Genomic DNA, 7,698 nt, shown 5'->3' on the forward strand with positions numbered 1-7,698 from the left:
CATTTGACGTCATTCACCATACCTGCAGGGGAATGTTATCAATTTAAGGTCATGCCTTTGGCCTCAAGAATGCCTCGAGCACCTTCCAACAAATGATGACCCAGGATGTGCTGCCCGACCTTATTGGGCGATGCTGCTTCGCATATCTTGATGACATCATCATTTTTTTAAAGTCTTGGGAGGAACACCTCACCCATTTGGCACAAGTACTCGAGCAGTGTCTGATACACTACCTGACTTGCCATCTAAGCAAGTGCCACTTTGGGAAAAAACAGTTGGAATACCTTGGACACCTGGTGTCAGCAGAAGGGAATGAAGCCAACCCTGAGAAGATACAGGCTATTATGGAAGCCGAAGCTCCCCGAACCCTACGTCAAGTCCGGAAGCTACTGGGCCTCTGCAATTGGATAAGGGTATCTGCCAACTCATTACCAACTTACTCAGCCCCCAAGTGCGCTTCTATTGGGTAGCCGACCAAGAGAACTCCGGGAACAATTCGCCCAGATCAAAAAGCTTGGCCGACCTGACACAACTCAGCCATTCACCCTACAAAAAGATGCGAGCCAACGAGGTCTCGGAGCAGTACTATACCAGGAACCAACACCCAGGAACCGAAAGGTTATATCATATGCCAGTGCCAAACTCTCACCTACCGAACGAAAATACCACAGCAATGAGCTGGAATGCTTGGCAATCATGTGGGCTATAAAGCGCTTCCGACCCTACCTGGAACATTGGCTGAGACAAGGAGTGCCATACAGAAGGGATATACCTGGGAGGGGCTTAAAAAGGAAGTGGAAAATTACATTGGACAGGGTCATCTATGCAACACCACCAAAGCCCACCGCCCGCCGGGCCCAACCACCTTCATTCTCGCTGCCCCAAGAAACTATGAGAAACAGTAACCGCCGACCTCATGGGACAATATCCTAAGAGTACTCAGGGGAACCGCTTCCTGTTGTTAATCACAGACCTGTTCTCTCGATGGGTGGAGGCCTTCCCACAAAGGACCTCTAAGGCACCAAAGCTAATCCAAATCCTGGAGTGTGAACTCTTCTCTCACTGGGGATACCCCGAAAGGATTCTTACAGGTAATGGGAAACAATTCACTGGAGAACTGTGGAAGATGGCCTGCAAGTGATGGCGAGTAAAACGATGGACAACCGCACTCTACCATCCCCAGGGAAACCCTACGCAGCGGAGGAATCAGGAAATCAAGAAGGGACTACGCCTGCGGCTCAAGGAGGACCACCATCAATGGGATGCCCACATCCCAGTGATATTATTCTCACTGCGGAGCATTCACAATGAAGCGATAGACTGTAGCCCCAGCCATCTGATACTGGGGAACGACCTATCCCGGCCTGGTGACTGGGAACTCCCTGCTTCCCAAGCCCAACACAACGAAGTAACCCAGGTAGAAAGCCCCTGCCCCGAAGCCAAAGACAGACAACAAGCCGCCCAAGACCATCAGCACCAATACCACCAAAGGACCTAACCTGCACTTCCGTAAGAAGTGCTGGAAGCAGCACTCCAAGTAGGGGACCACACCTACTGGTGAACACACTCCCTGTCCTCTTAAGAGGATAACGTCTGTGCCAGCCTCTCCCCTAAATGGCAGTGACCTTACCAAATAGTGCAGAGACACGGGCAAGTATTTTACCTAGAACTATCAAAGTTCACAAAAAGAACTACGAAAGGCACTGCGAGGAGGCCCCAGCGAGGCACCTTGTCCACATCCAGCTAACCATTCGGAACCCCAGCAACACGAGGCCTCTGCAGCTGAACCTCGGGACACTCAGCCCACCGTCTGTGCTCCACTCCAAGCGGACACCCTTGTCCGGACCAGCGACTACGACTATGAGAACACCTTGTAAAACCGGCACGGTACCGACTGACCTAAGGTCCAGTGGAGTGACCTGTGTAGAGGGGCCCGCCCTGGGACTGAAGCCCAGCATGCTGACCCCAGGCAAGTGCAACAAAAGAAAAAAAAAACATTTATATGTAAATAACTAGTCGAGGCCAAAAAAGGGAGGGGGGGGGGAAATTGTCACATCCACCATTATGGCCTCGGCCGACACTCCAAGTCGATGACCAATCCCCCCTTACTTCGTTGCCTACCCCAACTTGGCAGCATCCCAGAGCAACCAACAACAACATTCCCGTCTGATACTCTATGCAAACATTGCATAGCAAGTAGGATGGTAGTGGTCTCGTTGTTCATAGATGGCAGGTAATGAAGAATTGGTATTAAGTGAAATCATCCAAATGTCATGGGACATCCAGAGCCATAATAGACATAATAAATGTAGTAATAATATGTAATATAATTGTAGAAGCTAATGTAAATATGATATGTATGTATAGGTATTAAGTATGTAGGATAAGTGTATGCACATACCGTGATGAACATGTATTCTTGATGTATATAAATGCAAGGCCAACCAGACCTGACAGAGCTCCTCTCCCCAGTTTATCCTGAGGTAATAAACCTGAATTGGTATAATTGAGTTGCTACTTTCTTCTACCTTCCTTACATCTCTCTCTCTCTCTATCTCTCCCCCTTTCCTTCTCCCCTGGAGTGGCCTTCGAGTGCTTGCTCTAGGATCCTCCGGTCCACGACCCCTTCTCTTGTGCTGCTCCTTACATGCTGAGCAAGAGGGCTGGTAAAAGGCACGGCAAGAGGTGTGGCGCCCGTCTCAGCAAGGACCAGGAGCAGCTGCCTACATACCATCTGGGCTACCGCTCGGCACCTGACGACCCGGTGCGCCCAGCCCAACGTACAGCCCCCTGCATTCCTTCGACTTCGCGCCGGTCCTCTACTCACCCGAGCACCTACCGACTGCTGAGATGCTGTTCCCCCATCCCCCGACTCTCCTCTCCCCAATCAAACCACCCACCTGTCCCCTCATCCTCATCTATATCCCACCCCCTCATACCCGGCATCCACCAGGACCCTGCATCCCTGGTGCTTGACCCAGAGACCCACTACCACAGCCCGTCTTGGCCAGGTGCGTCGTGCGTTTGCAGGAGATCTTCGACAGCGGCACTTAGGCACACAGCGCCCAGGGTTTTTTTTACATCCACCTGAGACTCACCACTGCCTTGTCCCGCAACCAGGAATAAGACAAGCTAACTAAAGTGACCCAGGTAAAACCTGCATAGTCAAGACACAAAATTAATGATTTATATACACATGTACCCCAACCATATTTATAGTGCACAATAGCACACGGCCATTCCCTTATTTTTAGGCAACGGATTTTGGAGTCCTATCCATTGCCGTTCTGTTGTTAAAATTCCACTACTGTATGCGAAGAGCTGAACTTTTAGTTGATTTCTTCTGGATTATCCCAGTTAAATTATCAAATCAGGGTTATATATATATATAATGATGTTTATGTTGTAAAGTGGATGTTAAATCAAAATTTTCGATCTCGTAGACGAAAGCACCGTTATACAAAATCAATAAAACTTCGAAATTTTCTACTTTTTTTTCAGTTTTGTTCGATTTAGACCCGAAAGGACTCGTTTTAAGGCAATAACTGTTCTATATGCTTTTGAAATAGATTAAATTAACAACAATTTAAGAACTGTATTTATAAGACCAATAATTTTAAAGAGACAGCTTTTCAAAGTTTGGCTTACTTTTTAAGATACATGATTTTAGCCAAATTAATTTATTTTCAGTACAATTAGTATTTCTAAAGGCCTAGTTTATTGTTCGGAAATTCCCTCCTACCATCCCAATTGATTTTACTGGGGTCTCAGGGTATCCTAATGTGAGACCCCCCTTTCCCTGTTAATTTGGGCAATTTGTGGGTCTGTTGAAATCAAAATATGGGAGCTACCTACCTAGGTACTATTTTTTTAGTGCTACCCATCTAACTGTACTGTTTGCCTGTACCTATAAATAACTATATGTTTTATACATGGGCAAAGGAGGGGCATCTGGACAGGGGACTAACTTTAGGGATTGGTACTTTGATACTACAAAAGAATTGGGTGTTCACCCATACCTCCCCTCCCTTTCACACTCCCAATTCATGTACCACCCCTCCTGAGTACTAAACCATACCTCCCATCCTCCCCCCAATCAACCATACCTACCCTCCTGTGTACTACTAAGCCGAGTGTGGCCAGTTATGCACAGTTATTTAGGCCTACAGAGTGTTGGAGCCCGGGACTTGCTGCAGGAGTTTGAATGAGGGTGAAGTGGTGACAGTAAAGGCTAGACGGATACAAACCCTTCTGGTGTCCAGTATTTCATTGAGGGATCGAGTGGATTGCAGCAGGAGTTCGCCATGGAGAAACACGTATGAAAGCAAAATATGCAAGATGTACAAGATCATTGAGTGAACAGTTCAGTTTCAGAGAACACTGTTTTCTCTGTCGAGATAGAATAACAGAACAGTTCATTGCAGCCTAGAAGAAAAAATGGGACAAAAATAAATACCATCATTATTGTGGAAAAAGTTGATCTTGGTGCAACAATTTTAAGGGCACCAGAAAAACGAGGTAATAACTGAACCTTAAAAATTAAAGACACTGATTTGGTAGCAGTAGATACGAGATATCACCGATTTTACCAAAATAAACTCTACTTGCCCCCAGCACAAGATGGTGTGAAGAGAGAGGTCGCAAGCACACCACGATTGAGATACCATTAAATAATTTTTTGCACATCTCCAAGAGAACTCAAAATGCCATTTTTCTCTGGATGACCTCAACAAGATAGAAGGGGAAAAGCCAGATAATTGAACAATCAAAAGTCGTCTGTATAAGAAGTATTGGGAAGATATAATAACTGCAGAAACTGCTTGAAAAAATAAAGTTTGTTTTAAAAATACCAGACACAAAATTCTGACATCCACTTGGTACAATGATAAACATTCATTTCCTCAACAAGAGAGACTGTGTGTTTAAGGAAACTGCCGATCTAATAAGAAAGGATATTCGCGCACAACCTTTTGAAACAACTTCATTTCCACCCTCAGATGACTACTTTCATGATGGAAATACTGTGATCAACGAATGTTTGCGACAAAACCAGTAATTCTTTAAAGACAAACGATACTGCCTAGATACACATAGAAATAAGTGAGTTGCTCGCGCACATGCAATAATAAGTAAATGAATGCCTGAGGCTAGTAGTATGTTTTGGCCGGTCCTGGGACACGGCTTCTGGCTGTGGATTGAGATTGTCGGTCCGCCATCTTGGATTGTGACGTCACTGCGGCCTTTTGGACTCAAAAATTCTTCAAAATTCCTTAAAAATGACTCAAAATAGCTCAAAAATTCCCGTTTTGAGGAAAAATTTCTCTTTTTGAGGGAAAAATACCTGTTGCGACGGAAAATGTCTCGTTTTCTATATATATAAAAATTTAGCTTCCATATGTATTTGGCCGCAAAACTCGGAAAGTATACGATGGTTTGGATTGAAATTTTTACAGAACATTGCATCTTAACAGAAGAGTGTTTATATGAAATAAATGTTTGGGAAAATCCACCGGAAAAGTCGGAAAAAAAAGTTTCTATAACTAAATATCATGGTCACCCAACTTAGTTGTGACCACGCTCGACGATGCTGTACCATATTGTCGAAGTTCAAGCACATCAGGCTACTCGACCATTGTGCCTTGACGACTACAATTTACACAAATATGTATATATATATATATATTTCAAGAAAGAATAAAAAACTTTATTTAATTTGAAAGTATATTCTTTCGACTCTATTGATAAAAATTTGTTTAAATTAAAAAATACATTTCGTACAATACATTTAAAAATTAAATAATTCTTATCTTATAGCTTATCTATATAAATAAAAATGTTTTTTTGGTTTGTGTACGCTTCAAAATCTCAAAAAGTTCTGCACCGATCGAGCTGAAATTTTACCATTATATACAACCCGCATCAAGGATTGTTTTTATCTACTTTTTACTTCAGCAACATACCCGCGACCGCGAAAAAGTAACTGCGTCATTTTATTAATGTGTTTTCTCACCAATAAAAACAAAAATCACGCATTTTCTGTTATGAAAACGTTTCTCCATGCCAAAGGATTTCTCTAAGCAATGGAAAAAACTACGTCAAGTGAAGCGAGCGGGAAATGGCTATATACAATGAGAATGCTTTTAATGTGAGGTGCAATAATTAAAAAATTACTAAGCGTACCGGTATGGGACTAATTGTACAATATGAATGAGGTACTTTAGTGTGATTGTGTCTCGATTGAGCTGCGCCGTTATCCAAATCGTAAGTAGAGGTTGACGACAGTCGTCGTACCCTCCCAGATACAGAGGCCGTACCTGGCCACCGACGCGGGCCTGAGGGGGCCTGTTTTCCCCCCCAGTGAACCCCAGTGTGTGCGACGGCCAGGGACGCACCCGCGTGCGCCCTAGCATGCCAACGAGTGTTTTTTCTATGTGACTTTATCTTTTATTTCAGTGTGTATATATTTGTAAACGATTAAGGGATTTGAATGTGTGTAATTAACTTATTTTATTTATTATTCATTGTGCAAGTTCGCTGTGTAATTAATGTCTCGTGTATGTCTTTGTAAATAATTCAATAACTTTTTCTGAAGCGTTTCGCCGTAGTATGTAATTGCAGCCTGGCGCGCCGCGGGACGGAGCTCTCTCCCACGCCGGCCGATTTTCCCCTCCCTCCCCGCCACCCGCGGGCGCCGGCCCGCGGGCGAGCGGGGAGAGGCAGTCGCGTCCTGGTCTCGAGCGGAGACAGACGTGTTCGTTGCTCCGCGAGCCGCGCACGTTGCGCTCGGGATTGAACGTTCGCTCAGTCCGCAGTCGGTCACGGCAGCTGAGCTGCCACCGCGAATCAGCTTAGCATTGTTAACTTACGAGTCATCGGGAGACGTGTCTAGCGGGCAGTTTCTACAACGCGAACGTGGTGCTACGAGTCTCTGAACTTTTCGCCGTCCACGGAACATTACGTAACGGGCCGCGTATGTACAGCGCTCCGTCTTCGGGCCCTCTCTCACTGGGTCAGCCTAGCATTAATAAACTTTACGATTCGCGCCGAAACGTATTTGAGAACCGCCCCGTCATCAGGGAGTCCGTGTCGCCGTGGTAGGGCACTTGTTCCGCGACGGTTCCGCCAGGCTGCGGCAGGACTTTATAAGCGTTAATAAAAGACGGCTCGTGAAATTCGTTAATGCCGTGTTCTGCTTGCGACAACCTACCAACATTCCTCGCAATCACTTCACTCTCCCTCCAGGTCCCGCCTTTCCCGGTCCCGGCCACGTTGGCCTGGACCCACACCTCTCCGACGAGGGCAGTACGGGCATAACAGGACATTTATTTCAACGGGAAAACGGGGACCTGAAGCCGAGGGACGTCAAGGTTATGTGTTGTATGGGTCTATCACCACATGTAGATGGTTCTAGGCTATTCATTTTTTGAACTCCTTAGACCCTATACTTTTTATTTAATTTTTAATTTAATTAATATGTTCTATCACCAATAACAACAATTGCATCAATCGTAAGTAGAGGTTATGTTTTGTATGGGTCTATCACCACTTGATGTGGGATTGCATGTAGATGGTTCTAGGCTATTCATTTTTTGAACTCCATAGACCCTATACCTTTTTTTATTTTTTATTTAATTAATATGTTCTATCGCCAATAACAACAATTGCATCAATCGTAAGTAGAGGTTATGTTTTGTATGG

Source organism: Bacillus rossius, chromosome 6, assembly GCF_032445375.1.
Source record: "Bacillus rossius redtenbacheri isolate Brsri chromosome 6, Brsri_v3, whole genome shotgun sequence".
Taxonomy (NCBI): Eukaryota; Metazoa; Arthropoda; class Insecta; order Phasmatodea; family Bacillidae; genus Bacillus; species Bacillus rossius.